This window comes from Narcine bancroftii, chromosome 11 (assembly GCF_036971445.1).
Source record: "Narcine bancroftii isolate sNarBan1 chromosome 11, sNarBan1.hap1, whole genome shotgun sequence".
Classification (NCBI taxonomy): domain Eukaryota; kingdom Metazoa; phylum Chordata; class Chondrichthyes; order Torpediniformes; family Narcinidae; genus Narcine; species Narcine bancroftii.
Genome location: NC_091479.1, coordinates 86500383 through 86523359, shown reverse-complemented (window position 1 = coordinate 86523359; position 22977 = coordinate 86500383). Strand labels below are relative to the sequence as shown.

General features: G+C 40.4%; 1 pseudogene; it reads left to right on the top strand.

Moving 5' to 3' along the window:
• The window catches only part of LOC138745600 (ubiquitin-ribosomal protein eL40 fusion protein-like), a 30925-nt pseudogene extending 10839 nt beyond the window's left edge, over positions 1-20086 (top strand).
• Positions 20087-22977: the final 2891 nt, after the last annotated feature.

Genomic DNA, 22977 nt, shown 5'->3' with positions numbered 1-22977 from the left:
CACCCTCTATCTCCTACCGCCAAATTAATTTTATATTAGCTCTTACTGGGTCTTGTCCGATCTAACCTTTTGGGGCAGTCTAAGGTCTTGCTAAGGTCCATATAAACAATTTCCACTGCCCTGCTCTTAGTATTCTTCTTGGTACTTTAAAACACTCAATGGAATCCATGAGACACACTTTCCCAAATGCTGACTGTCCCAGATCATTCTTTACATTTTCAAATGTTGAGAGGTCTTATCTCTCAGAATTCCCTCCAATAACGAACCCACACTCTGTAAGGTAAAACATCATGAGATGGGACCGGAGAAGGAGTCACCCAGTACTAAGGAGTAACAGAATGCATCCTTGTACTTACAAGATAAGAGAGACATTGATGGATTGAGAGGCAGGAAGCTAGCAGGGAAAGGATAGCAACAGTTTTAGTCATTGGACAAGTAATGATATGATGATGTTCTAAGCACATATCCAAGGGTATAAAAAATCACCATTTTGCTGATAACGGCAGAATGCATTCTCCGACTAACTTTGTTAGTCGCAAGTGTTACAATCCGGTAATAAAGAACAAAGAACCCTGATTTCGACTCAGTCTGGTGTTTGTCTCACTCATTCATGAACAATGCAGACCTAACAACTCACAGTCATCCATGTTAAAATTCGTCCTATCCACATATTTACATCTAACCATGCTAAGTGAATAAATCTGCTGTTATTAGACTTTTATGTAACAACATATATAAGGAGCAGACTGCCATGGCCATCCAGTAAATACATTAATAAATATTATCTTCTTTGGCTTGGCTTCGTGGACGAAGGTTTATGGAGGGGGTAAAAAGTCCACGTCAGCTGCAGGCTCGTTTGTGGCTGACAAGTCCAATGCGGGACAGGCAGACACGGTTGCAGCGGCTGCAGGGGAAAATTGGGTGTTGGGTTTTTCCTCCTTTGCCTTTTGTCACTGATAAATATTATAATGAATGATAAAATATGAGGTCCAGAACTAATAACCATATCCTGGTCCACTGCTAAGCATGTAAAAAGACTGCAATCAGCATCTTCAATTTATACTCATACATTTAAAAGAAACATCACAGTGAAAAATCACACACATTTTGTTGGTTAAAAGGGCTTTCACCTTATGGCTTTTGCTACTTCAGAAGGGTGATGGTGTAAAGCCAAATAGGGCTGGTAGTGTAACAGATGAAGTGAATGAAGTTCAGTGTCAATGAAATGGGGAAGGTGACAGACAAGGAATGAGTCCCAATGGTGTAGTCTAAGTGCCATGAATAAAGATTCTCTAGGGGAATGCCTCTCATTAGTTCCCAGATACAGTTCAGTAATTCAATAGCTATTGGTTAATATCAGTCAAGAGGCAAAATATGTTGGCTTGAATTGTTTTATTTCTGTCCCTTTTTTTTAAAAGGTACGGTGTGAAAAACAATCATGAGCATTGATGTGGCTCTGAGCAAACTTGCACATTATTCTACAAAATACATGCAGAATTCAATCGAATTTGGTGAGGAGCTAACAGATTTTGTGTAATATTCATATTTCTTTTGAGAAAATCCTGAATAATGAATTTAAGAATTTTCATGTCTAAAGACCACTATCCTGCATCTTTTTATTCCAAAATTATTGATGGCACTGGGCATGCAATCTTTCTGTAGATTACAAAAATCTCAGTTCTTCATATGGACAGTTTGCAGTGACCAAAGTAATTATTTCAAACGGAGAATGTTAAAACTAAGTGATGAATACTTACCATCAGGTAATTAAAGCAGGCATTTTGTCCCACAACTACCACAACCAAATAATTCATGAACTCCACAAGTATAAAATGTGAAAATTCCTCTTTCCATGTACCAATAAATATTGTATTCAATTTCCATATTTTACAATAGATAATTGCTAACTTGGTATAATCTTACACTGGGCCACTTCAAATTCCCCAGTCTAGAGGGGACTAAGAATGCTCTTTATTATCAATAACTAATCATGGTCTCGCAAACAAATAAATCTTTATAATTTGCTCTTTTGTGAGTCAACATTTTGGCTTTCAGCTTCTTTGTAGAGTAAAACTGAATCTTATTTCTATGTTTTGCTTTTGTACCTTACAGTGACAGACCAACAATAGCAAAGAACCTTCAATCAGGACATGATTGCAATTTGTAAATTTGCTTATCCTTACATTTCCTTGATTTATAATCAGAGACTCAAGAAATTGGAAATGAATCTACAGTATGCTAAGAACAAGTATTAAAATATATATTTAGAACTGTGAGCCTCAAAATTAGTGAAACAGGTTTGTCCAATAAGCAGGTAATTCAAGTAATGACATCTAAATAATATAAATTTATCTGCACTTTATATACCCATATCTTCAGTACAAATTATGTAATATATGCATTAATAATTAAACATGACCAATAGCATTATTTGAGCCTGGTGGACTGTTTTGAAACAGTAACTGAATTGTCTAATGATTCAAGGTCGGGCTAATTTCATTTTAATGAAGAAAATGCCTGCTTTGGTATCTTTCATTTTAGCAGAAATATTGAGTGTTCATTTTTAATAACATTCAATGTTATTTTTAATACTTGCATAAAATATGTACAGTAGAAGAACATTTTACGCACATTTAAAATGTTATATTTGCTAGGAGGTAGCTTAACATTCAAATAGTGGATTTCCAACAGTCCACAGATAAGCTGCAGCATAGCTCTTTCACACTGGCCTGATTCTATTGCATATCCCTATTGCTCTGGGGCAGCTTGAGTGTTAACTTCACCATTGTAGTTCAGATGCCACATCAGCATGGGTTCACAGCTAATTCACAAAATAACCTGTACAGTAGCAGTTCAGACTAAAAGTGTTGCAATCTGATTGTCTCTCACGCACAAACCTGTGCAGGGGGTACAGAATGGCAGCCACTTGTCCAGAATGGTTGTCACAAAGCTGAGCGAATTCCCCATAGTTGTGGAAGGTGTCCTCCTCACCAGGAAAATGGAAAGTACTGGCAAGGACAACTGATCACGATGCCCCTCGCCATGTCTGAGGACCCGGAGAGTCACTGTTTTAAAATAGACATAGAGTAAAACCTCTGGTATCCTGCACCTAAGGGGATTGGTTGATGCTGGATAAGTGTATTTTCCAGTTGTCTGAGACTTAGCCTTACAATGCCTAACTAATAAACCTGCATTAGGAATAAATAAAATTCAAGATTTAAGATTCACTTTATTGTCATGTAATAAAAACAGTCCATATCACACAAAATGATTTTTGTCTGCTGAAAGGCAGACAAATTTGCCATTGGCAGAAATTGCCTGAAGTGCCTCTTACAGTCAGAGAAAGAGAAGCAAAAGAGAGATCCCCCCCTCCCCCCGCCAACACAGAGTCACTGAGTGTCTGTGGATTCACCTCCACGTCCCTGCAGCCCCTGCAGAGCCAGTCCAGTCTAAACCATCGGCAACCCAAGCTCCAGATTCGAACCTCCATTAGGAACCTTCCACGTCTTCGATCTGATACCTGGTACCCTTTCAGCCAGTTTTGAGCCAACCTCCAGTAGTCCGCAGCGTGGTGTGAGTCCCTTGAATGCAGTATCCAGCAGCCCACAGTCTCCTTGGGTTCCTCACCTCGAGTCACCAACAGCCTGCTGCCTGTGTGGGTCCTTCAGCCATAGAACCCCTCGCTGGTAAGCTGCCATGGTCACCATCCGTGGGTATTCTCCTCTGCTTCTCCTTGTCAGATGGGGGCTGCTCACCCTGTTTTCTGATGCCTGGCGCCAGTCCTCCGCTCCCCTGGAGTCTACAAACCCTCGTGGCTGCTGCCGGTCATAGGCACTGCCATCTTGGGTCCAGACCCCACGTCACAGGATTTGAAATAAAACTACCGTCAGCTCCTTTAACAGAGCTGAAGGCTGTCGGACTGAGTGGTTGGACCCTGTGACAGCACTGTGTCTTTGCTCCTCATTTTCCATGGGTCCGCACCAGTGGCAACGCTGCCTTTACAGCAGCCAACGCTGCCATTACTTTTTAACTACACTGTACTTACACTGCACAGCCTTCACATGCATGAATCTATAAATCTTAAAGCATTTTACTTTATTCTCAGTCAGATTCTTTGGAAGCATTTAACCATCACTGCACCTGTAAGTTCCTCCCTTCCACAGAGACGCCCAAAAGACAAAGTAAAACATTATAGATAATAATTAACACCATTGCCCCCCCCCCCCCCCACAGTTTACAGATAAAGCCTCTGACTGGGATGACTCTTACTAAGCAGAGATAAGAAGACACTTTAAGAGAGTCACTCCAATGGCAAGTGACATCAACCAGCTCTTCATCCTCGGCGACGCTCTCGCTGTTTCACACAACTTTATTCAAACAGCTGCTATGAGCAAAGAATGACAAAGGCTCTCCACTGGCTGAGGCTCTAATTGCCATGTCTTTCAGGTCCAGAGATCTAGATTCAGTCCAGACTTTGTGGAGTTTACGTGTTCTCTGTGTGACTATGGGAGTGTTCCACTATTGTTCCAGTTCCTACTACATCACAGAGATTTTTTGGTTGGGAAGTTAATCGTCAATTGTATGTTGCATTCTGTGTTCCTCAAAGGTTATTTAAAGTAAGGATGGGAAAGGAAAATTAAATGAGGTCAGTTTACATGAGTACAAAGTTTTCATGGAGGGATGTGTTTCCAAGGCACAAGGCTCTGTGGCTCCATGGCTCTATGACAGGTGACCCATGATATTTCAGTTCTGATTATCACTAGCTGCATTCATGTATGGAGTGTTCCAGTTCGAGAGATAAATTCATTGTTTTGATTTTACACTCATTGCTTATGTTCTCTATTCCCACAAATGTACTTTATTTTTGCATCTGGTTGGCTGATCTTATGCATTCACATGGTGCTATAGGCAAGCAGAAAGGCTCAGAATGGTGACTGCATTTCAAAAAATGTAGCGGTGTGAATTGTGGCCCAGAATAAACACTGCCCACAGCATTCATTGGAAGACTTTGAAATCTAGTGAAGTTTTATCCACAGCTTTGCTGCATGCCAAAGCTATTGAAGGTTTGCAGTGATTCTGAATTAAACGATAAAATAATCAAATTGATAAAAAACACTTAGATTAGCATGTTAGCAGAGCATTTACAGCGACAGCAACCTGGGTTCGAAATCAATCCTGTTTGTAAGGAGTTTGCATGATAGAGGAATTAGGGGATATGGGGAGAAGGCAGGTAGGTGGAGTTAGGTCATAAATTAGATCAGCCATGATCGTATTGAATGGCGGAGCAGGCTCGATGGGCCATTTTTGGCCTACTCCTGTTCCTACTTCCTATGTTCCTATATTCTCGCCGTATCAGCGTGAACTTCCTCTAGTTTCCTCTCACCCTTCAAAATGTACCGAGGTTTCAGGTCATCTGGGTGTGATTGGGTGGCACGGGCTCATGGGCCGAAAGGGACTGCTACCTTGCTATGTCTAAATTTAAAATGTATCATGTTGTAAATAAATTACAATTAAATTACTTTTACATAATTAAAAACATTAAACTAAACCAGAGATAAGTTAAAAAGTTATTTTCCACTTCTCTTTCTGTTCTTTATCATCACTCTCCTAACCTGGCACAGTATCCATGAGGTGATAAATGCAAGACAATCTCAGCAAACTCCTGCTTCTGGGAATGACATAGAAAGGCCTTCATCTGAATTAGGTCAGGAAATTGCTTGCAAGGCCTCACAGTAAGTTCAGCAACAAGGAAATTCCAAATGTTGCAGACACATATCGTTAGAAATCCTAAGAGGTCAATTCAGAATTACTGGTAAAATGGTAGAGGATAGGATTAATGTAAAAAACTGTGCTTAATGGTCAGGACACACTCAATGGGACAAAGGATCTGTTTCTATTTCTGAGCTGTGCCTTTTTATGTCTCTCTCTGTGATTCTGTGAACCAATGAAAACTGCGCCCTCAGTTCTCGGAACGACAATTTCAAAGTAGTCTGATATTGATGCACTTGGAAAGATGACAGAGTGTGTGTGTGTGTGTGTGTGTGTGTGTGTGTGTGTGTGTGTGTGTGTGTGTGTGTGTGTGTGTGTGTGTGTGTGTGTGTGTGTGATGTGCGTGTGTGTGTGTGTGTGTGTGTGTGTGTGATGTGCGTGTGTGTGTGTGTGTGTGTGTGTGTGTGTCTGTGTGTGTGTGATGTGCGTGTGTGTGTGTGTGTGTGTGTGTGTGTGTGTGTGTGTGTGTGTGTGTGTGTGTGTGTCCTAGCTATATTTTAATCTGATGATGAGAGGCTGGCTTACTTTTCAAGATCAGCATGTAATAGATAAGGTCCGTGGCATTCTTTCTGTCAGATCTGAGCCATTCACATTTTGCACACCACTAACCCTTGTTTAAAATGCAGACTTAGTCCTTTCACTTATAATCGCAATCAATTACAATCATTCCAGTTGGAACTTAGTCAAATGGAGGAATATTCAGATTCAGCCATTTCCCATCAACATGCATTGCATAGATAAGATCAACACCCAATGATTAATAAATATGGCCGTGACATTTAGAGAAAACATTTGCATTCTGCAAATGTCCCTGATTTTCTTTTATTGCACAGATGAATGAGTGGTTCTTTTTGTATTTCAACATCCTTCCTACATGGGATGATTTTCTATTCATTGAAAGTTGCATAGCATGTACATTGGTATCTACTTTCTAAATATACAATGAGTGTGAATAAATAGTCTCTTAATAGGAGACAGCCATGGCCCTTTCTTCATTTCAAATGGATGGGTGAGGTTTACCGTTGAATGTAATTGAAATGATCTTGTATTCTGAGCTCAGGAAAATTCATTTCCATTTTCTGTCTAACTGAATTCTTCAAGCCACATTTTCTTTCATATCTGAATTTCAACAAATGAAAAATAAGAATGGAGAGCTGAGTTAAGAATATGGGCAAAATTGATTTTGAGGGAAACCTATTAGGCTTTCACATTCCTGAATGCTGCTTGAACAAATACTTCTTTAACTCTCACAGAAAAATATAATTTGCTATTTGGGTAGAATTAACACGCATATTATTTAGATTTTAAAATAAGCTCACAAATTTGTCACTCTCATTTACCTTAGTTTACATCAAGGTGCTCCACTGAGAGCCATTTGCAACTCTCAAAGGAATTACTTCCATCAATAACTTGTCAAGCAGCTTTTATTGACAAAACACAACAAAACAGAGATGGATACAATAAATGTAGACTGGCATATTATCCCTCAGATCAATAATAGTGAAAAAAATGGGGCGATATTTTTCAATTTGGTTTATAAAAGTACTGGAAAACATTGAAATTATAGCATGTGATGATGTCACCTTATTATTAAATGCATTGCACTTTGATTCTCTAAAGATGCAGGATGTCATTTTAGGTGAACCATTAATAAGACTGCGCAGTAAATTTTTTCAAAAGATTGTATTCCTGAAAAAACAATTGGGAATTATGATAGACTTCAAACTGAACACAATGATCATTTCAGATTTGCTGTATCACATAGGAAGTTGGAGAAACATTAAATTAACTTTGATTGAATTTAGCCTGTTTAATTGCAATGATACTGGCCCATTGCATGAGTTTAAGTGACCTAGAAGTGTTTTGCAGCTGATTTTCGTTTGTACTCAGCATCTGATGCCAACTTCCACATTATTTTCATATCAGCCAGCTTGACCTCTTGTCACCCATGACAAAATCTTCGGTCCCCTGTTTGATATTAACATACAAACATAAGAATGTGTGAATTGGGGATTGGAATAGGTCAATCAGACCATCAAGGCTATTTTATTAAAACCATGGCTGATCTGGTTGTAACTTTAACCCTCTAGTTTCTTTTGTTCATGTTGACTTATCAATCCCTTATTACGTATCTATTTATCCTGCCTTTACAATATTCAAATTGTCTGGTTCTTCTATTTTTGAGGAAGAAAGTTTCAAAATCTCATGACCCTCCGAAAGAGAAAAAAAAAAGCCCTTACCTTTTCCTTAATTGGTTGACATTTTGACCAGTGACCTCTAATTCCAGATTCTCCTACAAAAGGAACCATTCTCTCCACATCAGCCTGGTCAACACCACTCATGATATTGCATGTTTAAATCAAGTTGAATTCAATATTCCAGGAATGATTTCCTCTGAACTACTCCAACTCATGACAAAATCCTTTAATTTGGGAGATTAGTACCAAGTGATGGGCAGATGAGTTCTTTGTTTTAACAAATGCATACTAGGAAGGCTAAAGTTTGCAAAAGGCCTACAATGTTTATTGCTTGTTGTAGCGTGAATAAAAGATCTCACAGCAGGAAGGAGAACAAACTCTTTTATTAGCTTATAACTGAGGGTAGAGTCTCACAGTAGTCTTCAGAAGAGTTCTGGGTTTAGGCGGGTAACTGGAGTTATATGTGAGCAGATGAGGGCGGAGCCAGCCATCAGCATTTGTTCAAAGAAAATTTGTCTTTCTGCATTTATTTATCTCTGCCTTCAATGTGGCAGCCCTGTTAGTCATCATACAACTTTGGAATTCTTTTTCACTCAGACTAAATTCTAATCTCACGCACACAAAAAAATCAGCTCCAAGACTAAAATATTACATTTACGTTTAGACGTATAATGCAGTAACAAGCCCTTCTGGCTCATGAGCCAGTTCTGCCCAAATACCCTCATTAACCTACAAGCCCCATCCTATATTTTGAAGATGGGAAGAAACCAGAGCAACTGGAGGAAACCCACACGGATTATGTATATACATTTTACAGATAGCACTGGATTCGAACACGGGTTATTGGGACTGTAATAGTGTTTGTCTCTGCCACAACTTACCCCTCAAACCCCTCTCTAGTTCCAACCAATGTAAAGATCAAATAAAGCAAAACTTTTCTGTTTACACATGGTATACATTAAGTTTGGCTTACTAAAAAAAATATTTATCTTCTCCACCCTCCTCTGAGTCTGATTACATGCATCGCCGTCTGATTAACAGCATCACACTCTGACTTTTGCAATACGGTGAGGGTATTTCCTGCTTGGGGTGAGAGGCTGCAGTTGATCTACTTGCCAAGTTTACATATGCTATTTGTAGAACTCCCTGTGGCATTTTCCAGCATCAAGTCTTTCCAGCCTCCCTTGTGAGACATTCCATGTGTGCGGGCCTCCTCAATTCTCCTGAAATGCAGAAGAAAATCAATAAACTATTTAAAAATCAATCGAATGGTGAAAACATTGCAAATAATAATTAATAAAGAATCTGGTGATTTCACCAGACTCCTGCCCTAACAATGAAAATGATCATTCACCCCAGTGATCACATTACATCCTGCATTCTTACAGAATGAAAAAAATTCAAAAAATAATTTCGTACAGTAAACCCCCTGGTATCTGGCGCCTATGGGGATTGGTAGATGCAGAATGCGTGAATCTTCCAGCAGCTGCTTGGGACTGTGTGCTACGTGATTGGCGAACTAATGACAAGGCATGCCAATTTTAAAACTTCCGTATTTTTTAGGTATTTATTTTCCGCAAATATTTTTACGGTTGCTTGAGGCTGCCAAATGCTTGAATTCCGGACAACAGGGGTTTTAAAGTATTTCTGCATTTCCCTTATGAACAAAATGATGGGGAATCCGGCCACACTTTTGGCTCCAATGTTTGAGACCCTGGAATAGTCCAATTGAAATTGTAAAAGTAACAGAAAATGAAAAGCAGCGTAAGTGTGAACTGCATCTCCTATGAAAGAGTCAACCATAGGTTGCTTCCTGCTTGGCAGGGTTATATTTATGCAGAACCTAAACCTACAAATCGGCAATGACTTTCAACAGGGCAGTAAACTGCTCCCTGGATACTTTCCATATGCTTGTACCTTTTTATATACAAACAGATGTTAGCAGCTACTTCTTTCAGGATAACAGATCAGAAAAAAAAGCAAAAAGCTTTTCTTAATGTGTTGAATATATGGAATATTTTAGGTAAGGAGGAACTGCCAGTCAGTGAAAATACTAATTTTTTTTGCCATAACAAATCTGATAGAAAGTGATATTATCTGAATGGAAATATATTGCAACAAGGAAAAGTCACCAATGGCAACCTCTCCACTCTGGTGTCTGAGGCAGATAACTCAAGAATAGTAAAGGCGTGAGAGGATTGTTTGCAACTGCTTGGCTGGCTGTCTACTCCATACAGTGCAAAACAAGCTGGAGGAGAAATGGTAATAAAAAAAAGAACATTAAGATGTCACAAGGGGCATATACCTATTGTTGATAGCTGAAAAGAAAAGATAGTGCACATTTAGAACTACCGTGCCAAGTATAAAAGTATATTCACTCCATTAATGATCCATTAATACAAGGACTGCCTAAAGAAATCTCTTGGTGCCTGCCACATTGACCACCGCCAGTGGGCTGATAATGCCTATGCATCTTGGCGCCTCACAGTTGGGCGGGCAGCAACCTCCTTTGAAGAAGACCGCAGAGCCCACCTCACTGACAAAAGGCAAAGGAGGAAAAACCCAACACCCAACCCCAACCCACCAATTTTCCCCTGCAACCGTGTCTGCCTGTCCCGCATCGGACTTGTCAGCCACAAACGAGCCTGCAGCTGACGTGGACTTTTTACCCCCTCCATAAATCTTCGTCCGCGAAGCCAAGCCAAAGAAAAAAAGAATGTAAATGCACATTATTCTACAATATTCAATGAAGACATATTGCACTAATTGAATTAAGTGAGCTCTGATCATAGCTTCCTTTGTATGTTCACATGTTTTCTGAGAAAAAGCATCATCGTAATGTGCTGCTCTTATTATGGAAGGTGATTAAAACTGCTGAGAAGATCACTGTGGTCTTCCTTCCCTCTATCAATACGAATCACTGAGGGGCTCAGTATCTTTGAGGCATTATCTTCTACCAGGCTGGGAAACAGCATTTTCACGCAGGCGGTGAGACTGTTGAAAAATCCTAGAGATCCATGAATTATTTTTATAAATATTTATTTTGGATATTTTGGATAACTATATATATGGTCTCCTCCATAATGTTTGGGACAAGGGCATTTTTTTTGTTGCTTTATTTGCCCTGTATTTACAAGTTTTAAATTTGTAATCAAACAATTCACATATGATCAAAGTGGACATTCAAAGGTATTTGTGTACATTTTGGTTTGACCATGTCAAAATTATAACACTTTTTATACATAGACCCCTCATTTCATGGCCCCATAATATTTGGGACATAGCAATGGTATGTCTATTAAAATAGTCATGTATAGTACTTTGTTACCTATCCCTTGCATGCAATGACTTGAAAACTGTGATTCACCAGGTGCTGGGTATCTTCTCAAGTGATGACTGCAGCCATCTTCAGCTCCTGCTCGTTTCGGGGACTTGTCCCTTAAGTTGTCTCATCAGCATATGGAAGACATGCTCAATTGTATTTAGACTGGATGACTGACTTGGCCAATCAAGAATTTTCCAAATGTCAGTTTTGCAAAACTGCTTGGTTGTTTTAGCAGTGCGTTTGGGGTTAATGTCTTGCTGGAGAATGAAGTGCCATCCAATGAATTTGGAGGCATTTGCTCTGACATAAGCAGATTAAGTTGTTTCTATACACCTCAGAATTCATTTTGCTACTGCCATCAGCAATTACATCATCAGTGAAGTGCACCAGTACCTGTAACAGCCATACATGCCCAGGCCATAACACCCCCACCACCATGCTTCACAGATGAGTTGTTATGAAACATAGAAAAACCTACAGCACAATACAGGCCCTTCAGCCCACAAAGTTGTTCCAAACATGTCCATACCTTAGAAATTACTAAGCTTACCCATAGCCCTCTATCTTTCTAAGTTTCATGTCTCTATCCAAAAGTCTCTTAAAAGACCCTATTGTATCCACCAGCAGCCCATTTCACACACGCTCCACTCTCCATAAAAAAAAAACACCCCTGACATCTCCCCAGCACCTTAAACCCATGTCCTCTTGTGGCAACCATTTCAGCCCTGGGAAAAAAGCCTCTGACTATCTACATGATCAATGCCTCTCATCATCTTGTATACATCTATCAGCTACATATTGATATATATACAATCAGATGACAATGAACTTGAACTTGTTCCATCTAAATCTCATAAATGCAACTGTAGATCAAATTCATTTCAAGTGTTTCAGGAAATATTGGTGTGCTATGTAAATGCAAGTTCTTTCTTGTCCTTTGTTTGTCTGCATCACATTCTATCACCGTAGTTCTTCACAGTAGCCTACACAGTTACAGAATCATTTACGGTTTTTACACAGTCGCTGCATAATGGGAAACTTTTGAAAATTTTCCGCAACGCAGGCTGTGTAAAAAGTTTGGAGTGGGAATGAGCGACTCATTCCTGTTCCGAAATGTTTCCTGCGGCAGCCCTAGGCATTTATGCGGACTGCCTCCAGTCTAAACTGAACTGCAGGCAGACCGCAACAATGGCCTAATGAATACGGCATAAATGATGCTGTGCATTGATGCGTCCAGTTCACGACACTTTTCCCACAGCAGCTTTGTTTTCCAGGTAATGGCTGTGACGATTGCGTCTAAACTGTAAATAGATGACACAGCTTCAACAATAAAAGTTAGTGTTTGTCTTTTCCATTTCATCAAATTATGTCTTGAATACAGACTGTAATAACTAAGATGATGCAACTAAAAACTCTTTGGATGTCTGCGATTGCTCTGACTCTCCTAAGATTGTGAGGTTCATGTTAAAAATAGAAGGGAACCATACTCAAATATATTTCTCTCTATCAAGTTTAACTCAAATATTTTTAACCGGGTTGTTCTGCTTGCATTTGTATTGGAGAGCAGCGCTTGAGCATTGATATAAACTTGGGTAAACATCAGTTCCGATGTAGATGTATAGCTAAAAAATAACACTGCTCTTAAGTATATTGTACTTATAGGTTGTGTTCATGTTGTGTGCACCCAAAAGATGTGTGCACCAGTCATCATGCTAGAATGTACTCTTAAACATTCATTCAGAAAGTCTTCAGAAATATATTTAAAGAAGTAAATGTCCTGGTGTTCCCTACTTTTTTTCATCGTGTGTCAGTGTGTCTGTGGTTGGTATATCCAGAGAACTGGAGTATCAAGCTGCTAACACACAGAAATGCCGGGGGAACCCAGCTGGTCTTGCAGCGTCCATTTGAGGTAAAGATATATTAACGGCATATCTTTGGAAAGGCTCAGGCCCAAAGTGTCGATAATATATCTTTACCTCCTGTGGATGTTGCTGAAAGCCTCCGTATTCTCTGGGTTTTTTAAGCTATGCATAATGGACCAAGTCCCAATGTAGTGTGGGGATTACCAGCCTCCCTGCCCACCTGATCTTCCCTTTCACCATCATTACCATGTCACTCTCCCCAGCTCCCTGCTGTCCAATGTCGACGCAGTAATGCTGTACGTTGCACGCAGGGTCTACGTCTCGACCAACGTCGACTGATGTCCAGCCTTCAAAATCACAGCGACTCATGTATTTTCCTATGTGACAGTCATTATGGAGGTTAAGCGTGAAAATTATCAAATGGCTGTGTAAAAACCATAATTACTTCTCTTTTGAGTCAGAAGGCGGGGGTTGAATTAGGTTTAGGTGTAAATTCCAATGGCAGGAGTCATATTGCAGCAGCATATTTAAAAGAGCTGCTTTAAACCAGCCACTGCAGTTACATAATATTTTAAGCGAGCTCACTGACACATTCATCTGCATTCTAATTCGAAACATACCCCTCTCTCATCTGTCCTCTTAACTGCTCTTCACATAAAGTCTGCTTGCTGGTACAACCATCCTTTTCTGCCTACACATGTTCTCACTTCCAGACTAACCCTTCCCCACCCCCCCACCTTGTTTTTACGCTTTTCACTCACAGTCACCCTCAGGAACAGGACCGGCGCCAGACTATTTTGCTCCCTAGGCTGGGAATAGAGAGGGGGGCAGGTGTTGCTGACCGGGCTGAGCAGTGGGTACAAAACCTGATATGATGTTTGCCATCTTCCTCCTTCTGCCTCACCAGACTAACGTGTGTTAGTCAGAACCACGTCATTCATGCCGCAGAGGTGCTGGAGCTGCTTGAATCCCTCTTCAACAGCGCCCCTCTGAAGCCTGCACCCGAGGCAGCTGCCTAGTTAGCCTAATGGTAGAACTGGTCCTGCTCTCTCCATCATACTCTGTGTCTCATTCTCACCCAATTGGAACTGTCTGCTCACAAGAGTTGTGGAGACAGTTTCTGAGTCTACTTGAGGGAGAACTTGATAGGTTTTAAGGGAATGAAAGAATTTGGAGTTAATGTAGGAACGTTGAAGATTATGCTGAGAATGAAGGTCAGTCATGATCAATATTGAGGAGCCATACAGGAGTAAAATGGCAGACACCTGCTTCTATTTTTAATGCTATGATGTATAGAGAGTACAAAACACAAGGGGAAACTATTACAATAATTAGAGATACCATTGTTCTTGCATAAGCCAATCAGGAATGACAGCAGGAGGAAGCCAACAACTTCGTTTGACGTTCCCTGAAGACGTATACCATTCATCGACTGACGTAGTTCCCTTTGATGGGTGAGGTAAGACAGGTAAAGCTCGCATTAGAAGCAAGCAGGGACAGAAGAGAGGAACGGCAGTGGAATATTCGAGTGAGAGGATACAGAACAGTTCGCCTTCTCCCACGGGACTGTCGACCAACAGGGTACTTGTGTGCTCCTCCTTGACCCTTCCCTGACACATGTAGAGGTGGAGCAGCATAAAATAATATCCTCATAGGCTGAAAAATCCAGAGACCAGCCAGCCAAAAACATCTCAGCAACTTAGACGGGAATCGGAGCATCGCACTCCCACTAAAATCATAGATATTCCTGGAACAGGAATTCCAAGAGATTTGTGTTTGCACAACGGTGGCCCTTGGGTCTACTAAGCTATTCGGATGTTAGGTTTCTATTATTTTTCACTCATATAAATATTATGTTAACACCTCTTTTTGTGCAGGAACATGTTGAGACATGCCTGACAAGTGACTTATTAAATTGTGTGGAATGTTAATACATAAATTGAGAGCAAACAGAGTCCTGAATAAGAGTAGCGTTGGAATGAATTGGTTTGGTCTGCCGACAGTAAGAATATTGGGGACTGAGTGGGGAGATGGGTTAACATCACTATGTCTGAAATGCCCCTGTATGAATAATTTTCTGTCGTCTTCATATTTATATGGCACAACAAGCTCCAGATGCTTATGAACAATCCAGTGAGGGTCATCTTGATCGAAAATGCCTGCAGCAGTGACTTTTTGCACTTGTGAGAAGCTGTTAAAACATCAAGCCCCAGCACCTGTTCACGGTCTGTGTCGACATTGATTTTATTCACTGCTTGGATGTCGATGCCACTAACATGGCATTTAGTGACCTGTACTTCTTCTTATTGAGATATGGAAGGTGGGGGTTACTGGTGGGAGTGACAGTGAACAAACCTTGAACAGCAACAAAATAGCAAATGCTGGAAATACTCAGCAGGTCTGTGGAAAGAAAACAGATTTAATGCTTCAGGTTGGAGGTCGATCATCAGAACTGATAAGGAGACAGAAAATGCTTGCTAAATTGCAGGGAGGATGTGGGAGGGGATTATCTCAGATTGTATACCCAATGACTTCACAGGATTTGTAAATTTGGTTTGTAACAAGTACTTTGTGGTAGTTTATCTGTTTAGATTGTGAGCAAACAATAGCTGTAATGTTCAGGGAAGAGGAGGAAAAATGTATGAAACAGGGGGAAAAAAAAACTCCAGAGAGTTGTCAGCAACATGACAGGCACCAATCTTCACTCTATAGAGATCATCTACAGGAGGTGGTGTCTTAAGAAAGCAGACTCTATCCTCAAAGATTCCGACCACCCAGGCCATGCCCTCTTTACACTGGCACCATTAGGAAAGAGGTACAGGAGCCTGAAGATAAGCATCCAAGAGTACAAGAACAGCTTCTTCCCGTCTACCATCGGACGTCTGAATGGACATTGAATCGCAGACACTATCGGACATTCTCCTCTTTTTCAATAGAACTATAGAATGCGCAGCACAGAAAACAGGCTATTCAGCCCTTCTAGTCTGTGCTGACCACTATTTCCAGATCTCTCTGCTCCTCCGCATTCCTCAGTGCCCTATCATTTACTGTGTGTTTCCAACCTTGGTTTGCCCTTCCAAAATGTATTACCTCACACTTATTTGCATTAAAATGCATTTGCTATTTTTTGGCCCATTCTCCCAGTTGGTCCTGATCCCTCTGCAAGCTTTCAAAATCTTCCTCGCTGTCCACAACATCTCCTATCTTTGTGTCATCAACAAACTTGCTGATCCAATTTATCACATTATCATCCAGTTCTTTGATTTGAGCAATAAACAACTATGGTCCCAGTGCAGAGCCACAGGCCTCCAGTCCGAGAAACAACCATTAACTATCACTCTCTGTTTTCTTCCACACAGCCAATTCCGAATCTAGTTTACAACCTCTCCATGGATACCTAGTGTCTTCACCTTTTGAACTAACTTCCCATATGGGACCTTATCAAAGGTTTTACTAAACTCCATGTAGATAACATCCGCCTTCTACCTTGTTGGTAACCTCCTTGAAAAAACTCAATCAGGGCTGTAAACACAATTTACCACACACAAAGCCATGCTGACTGTCCTCAGTCAGTGCATGGCTGTCCAAATACGTATATATCTTATCTCTCAGAATTCATTCCAATAATTTACCTACTACTTATGTCAGGCTCACTGGCCTATAATTACCTGGTTTCTTTTTGGAGTCTTTTTTAAACAGCAGGACAAGGTGAGCTACCCTCCAATCCTCTGGCACCTCACCCATGGCTAAGGACATTTTCAATACATTAGCCAGGGGCCCTTCAATTTCTACACTAGTCTCCCTCAAGGTCCGAGGGTATATCATATCTAGCCTAGGGGATTTATCTACTTTTATTCGCTGCAAGGCAGCAAACACTTCCACCTCCTTAATCTCCATATTTTCCATGACTCTTATGTTTGCTTCCCTTCCTTCCTCATGAACTATACTAGTTTCCTGAGTAAATATGGATGCAAAAAAATGTTTAAGATCTCCCCCATTACTTGAGGCTCCACACATAGTTGACCACTCTAACCCTTTAGGGGACCTATTTTGTCCCTTACTATCATTTTGCTCTTAAGATACTTGTAAAAGCAATCTCATGTCTTCTTTTGGTCCACCTGATTTCCTTCTTGAACTTTCTGTATTCTCCAAGTACCTCATTAGCTCTTTGTTCTTATACCTGCTATACACCTCCCTCTTCTTCTTAACCAGATCTCCAATATCCCTTGAAAACCAGGGTTCTCTATACCTGTTACCTTTGCCTTTAATTCAAACAGGAACATGCAAACTCCGCACTCTCAAAATTTCACCTTTGAAGGGCTTCCATTTACTGAACATATCCTTGCTAGAAAACAACATATCCCAATCCACTCTTCCTAGATCTGTTTCTTGCATATTTATTTATACTTTAATGTAATTTGTCCTGCAAAACAATGAATTTCATAACATGTTCATGTCAATAAATTCTGATTCTGAGACTTCTTATCAATGGGGTTGTGGTTGTTGATACCATGCAGTTATTGAACTAGCCCCACACTGAAAGGGACAGTTTATATTAGATCTTTCCTTGTTCTTCTTTACCTCTTTGTCATCCTAATGTTTCAATTCCCCATCTGTCTAACATACAGATGGTGGTAAGAAGAGTCCCCTCCAAATAAGAAATAGATGTCATTAAAACAAAGCCACTACCCTTTCTCGCTCATACTTTTTATTAAGTTTATAAGCCAGGATGGTTAATATAGATAATAAATTAGGTAGTTAATTGGACTCATTCTAAACACACAGATGTAATTTCCGATATAACTGCAGTACCAAAGTTCTGCATCTTGCAAGAGATAGTGAGTGCTTCAAGTTTCTTCCATGGTTGTCCATTCTGTGGGGGTAATACTCATGTGCTTTGATGTGCATGAGCAAGTAACCAGCAGATAGTCCTGCTATCCAGGATCCTCAGTTTGGTTTCCTGTGATGATGCAGATGCTTTTTGCACGGTGGACTGCTCTAAAATGAATATCTCATGATAAATGATAGGAAATTGGGGATTCACATACCTGATTTACTCTCAAGATTGATGGATGTTAAGAGAGTGGATTCCCTTATGGTTCTGGTATCAGGCACAACTGACATATAGAACTGCCATGCAAGGGTAAACAGAGTGTGTAGGCTGGAAGTTTAAGCTAGCAATAGTAGCCGGGATATCAAATTAGGACTGCACACCAGGTGATGTCCTGGTCTGTCTGTTGAGTCTTGGACATACGCTGCATATTAACTCCTTCTCCAGTACACCATCGAGTACAATTAATTGCAAGAGTATGCTTTGTGTATCATCCTGCTCTGCACTCTCCAAATAGTGGGAGCTGCTGAACTTAATTCTGTACCCGATATTCCTAAAAAAGAAATAGATGTCATTAAAACAAAGCCACTACCCTTTCTTGCTGATATTTTTTATGAAGTTTATAAGCCAGGATGGTTAATATAGAGAATAAATTAGGTAGTTAATTGCACTCATTCTAAACACACAGATGTAATTTCTGATATAATTGCAGAAATCCAAAATAGAAAACTTCAAGCCAGCTTGGGATCAACTCATAAAATATCATATCTGTGTTATTATAATAATTGTCTTAGAAGATCAAATTCATTGAACTATGGAACAAAGGCCAAAAACCACAATTCCTTTCAGTTCTTGGCCTCTCAGGAAATAGCATTCAAAACTATCAGAATATATATTCCATGATTAAAACCTTTTCAACTGTCTTCCCTTCTTTCCTGAAAGGTGGTCTCATTCGGTAACATTCTCAATAATTAGTAATGCATTTTCACTTTTTTTTTATCCTGAAAGGTACATAGAAAGAAGACTAAACACACACCTTGGTTGGATTCAGTCTGTGAATTTTTTTTTAAATCTTTTAAATCAAGAGACTTCTGTCCATGCTTATCCATTTTATAACATTCATGTTGATGAAATTACTCCATTTTAGGAACATCACACTGGTTTTTCTTTTCTCCATGCCCATAAAGACTTACAGTATGCAACCTGAAGCCCATGACCCATGTGAGTAGCATGGTTAGTTGCTTGGTTGATGTTTAAATTCTGGACCCTCCTGTAAGCAGTATAATATTTAACTGTGTGATAGCAGAGGTCAGTCCTTTTACACAAATCTCCTATGTGAATTGAACTGAAAATGCATATTTCATAAGTAATTTTCTTCAGCCTATTCAAGTGAAACATTTGGTAAACAAAATCAGACATAAATGATTAAGACTCCTTGTGGCACAGCAGGTGAACATGAGAACAACAAACTGTCTGAGTTCAATCATTACAAATACTATTTGTTCAATGGAAAATAGTGAATAAGTTTTATTATCCATAATGGTTCAGGTTGCATGACTTAAAAAGGTAACTTTTAACTAACCTCTTGAATTCTTTCTCTGAGTTTGATAGATTTAATAAAAACCTGACTGATTGCCCGTGTCTCTGTCATGAGCATCTTTTCCTATTTAGTGGTGGGAGTGGCTGCAAAGCAGAGAAGATGCAGATTTATGTGAAGACCCAGAATGGGGAAACCATCACCCTTGAGGTGGAACAAAGTGACACCATTGAAAATGTGAAGGCCAGAATCCAGGACAAGGAGGGGTCCCCTCCAGACCAATAACACTTGATCTTTGATGGGATACACTGGAGGATGGCAATACACTGCCTGACTGCAATATCCAGAAAGTATCTTCTCTGCATCTGGTACTGCGCCTGAGAGGTGATGCCCTGGACCTCACTCTCAGTGCCTTTGGTCAGTACAAATGTGACAAGATGATCTGTCGCAAATGCTATGCCCACCTGCATCCTCATGCATCTAACTGCCGTAAAACCAAGTGTGGCTACACAAACAACCTGCACCCCAAGAAGTTGTTGAAGTAAATGTCACAAGGTCCATTTGCTCATGCTAGATTTGCATTTGTGCTGAATAAAAGCCTGTTGCATTTCCAAAAATGTTCTATGACAAATCAATGGAATAAAGGTATTTTATTTATATTGGAGCTTTCACAACCTAAAGTACTTTATAGCCATTAAAAAACTGTCAAAGCTATGGGTATCATATTGGTAAATGTGGCTTCCCAACCTTATGTCAAACATCCTGTCGGAACTAACAGGGTTGGAGAGCGGAAACAAAGCTCTATAATGTTGCATCAATTACACCTGTAAATATATATTGTTCAGTGTGTGGGAAGGGTGGCGGTGGCCAGAGATCTAGAACAAGATCCATGCCATATTTGTTGAACAAACTTTGGATTGGCTTCACTTGCTCTCAAAGGCGTCGGAACAATATGTATGCTTCTGATATGGTTGACATGACCACACGGCAGATGGAGCTGTGGCCACATGCCTTCAAGGACCTTGGTTATACCATGACCTCAGGTACTGTCTCTGTGAAGTTTGTATATTGTCCTTGCGACTGTGTGGGTTTCCACCACGTATTCAGGTTTCCATCTTCTGGGTCAAAGTAATTAGACAAAAGTTTAAAAGTTGACCAAGCCACTCATCAAGTTAATGCATTTCAAAAAGCTTTAAAAAAACTGAAATTCTGAGAAACACTGCTAAAAGATATAAATGATCTTTTAAAAATTTTAGCCCCTAACAACCATTGGAGAAAAACTAGGTTAACCAGCTGCAGATTATTCAGATCCTCTGGTACAAGTGGTGAAGAACTGTTGCATTTCATGTTCTGCCACTGGGATATGTGAAGAATCCATCAGTGGATCAAATATGGAAACACTTGCGAACAGCTGCCAGCTAGTTTGGGATTTCTACATTCACACATAAACCTGTGGAAATCCTGAATTGGCCTGACATTTACACAGGCAAATTAAGCTAATTGATTGTCTTCCTGGTGCTAGAAAAGGCAGAGATGGAAGTGCGATTTTTGGATCATAGGTTTCTCATTAATTTACCCCGGGACCTGCAGAGTCAGATCTCTGAGGAGCCCTAAAGACATTGAATTACTGTGACCAATTTCAGATAACCCCCCTTTAAGGGTAGAATTAACAGTAGGGCTCAATACATTGTCAGTGTCAATACCTCAGAAGAATTTGTCATGAAAACCACATCAGTTATCCGATGTGATTAGTGTTGCTTTGTGGCAGGAGCCTTTTCTTGTGTACTGTAGTATTGTCTGGAACAAGAGCTAGCATCAACGGTATTTTATTCAATCCCCTGACATGGAATTCATGAGACCACTCAATATATATTTTAAAACATAACCTCCAAATTGCAGGACTGTTCAGAAATATTGATGGAATCTGCAAGAAATAAAAACACAAAGGTGGAGATACTCAGCAGGTCAAACAGTCTCCTTTACATAGCAAAGATAAAAAATACATAACCAACAATTCAGGCTTGATCCCTTCATCAAGGTAAGGAAAACTGTCACAGGCAACAAAATGAAAAGGTAAGGGGAGGTGTGGAGGGAGGAGCACAGTCTCAAAGGCAAGAAGTAAGAGATGGAGAAGGGAGGGAGGGCACAGGAGCAAGGAAGGAGAGGAGGGATGGCTGGGTGAATAGAAAGGGAAGGGGGTGGAGAGCTGAGGGAAAGAAGATGGGGAAGGGAATGGAGGGGGATAATACAGCAGGTTAACATAAATCCGAAAAGTCAAGGTTAATACCATCTGGTTGGAGAGTGCCCAGACGGAAAATCAGGCGTTATTCCTCCAATTTATAGGTGGTCTTGGTGGAATAGTACATGAAGGCCATGGATAGATGTGAGCATGGGACTGGGATCCAGAACTAAAACGGTTGGCCACTGGAAGGTCCCAGTCACTGTTGCGGACAGAACGAAGGTACTCAGTGAAATTAACAAACAAAGCACCTCAACTCTTCCTCCATTTTATTGATGACTACATTGGGGTTGCCTTATGCACTCGTGATGAGCTCACCAACTTCATTCATTTCACTGCCAACTTCCACCCTGATCTCAAACTCACCTGGTAAGTGTCTGACAACATTCTCCCCTTTTCCCTCCTTATCGTTTTGTTCAGATGTCTGCCAATATTCCCTCATACCTTGATGAAGGGCTCAAGCCTGAAAGTCATATGTATTTTTACCTTTGCTACATAAAATATATTGTTTGTCCAGCTGTGTTTCTCCAGTATTTTGTGTTTTTAGACTCCCCTTTCTGGATTTCTCTCTCTCCATCTGGAGACAAGTTTTCCACCAATATATATTACAAACCCACTATCTCCCACAATGACCTCAACTACCCAGTCCCCTGAAAGGATTCTATTTCCTTCTCGCAATTTCTCTGTTTCCACCGCATCTGTTGCTATGATAAGATCTTCCAGTCCATATCTTCTTAAATGTTTGTCTTTTTCCATAAACATGGCTTCCCCTCCACTACCATCAACTCAGCCCTCACTTGCATCTCCTCCATTTCCTGGTCATCTGACCATATGCAACAAACATAGGATTCCCCATGCCCTTACCTACCACCCCATCAGCACTGCATCCAATACATTATCCTCCAGAATTTATGGTATTTACAACAGGATCCCACTACTAGGCATATCTTCCCCTCTCCCCTCTCTGCCTTCCGTAGGAACCATTCCCTCCGAGATTCTCTTGTGCATACTACATCTCTCCCTATAAATCAACTCTCGCCACCTTCTTGCAGGAGATGCCAAACTTGCGCCTTCACCACAATATGGGTTCCCAAACATGCCCTTCAAGTGAAGCAACACTTCGTGTATCCGCAGGATTGATTTACTCTATCCAGTGCTCCCTTTGTGGCCTTCTCTACATCGGAGAGACTGGGTTAAGACTGGGAGATTGCTTCAC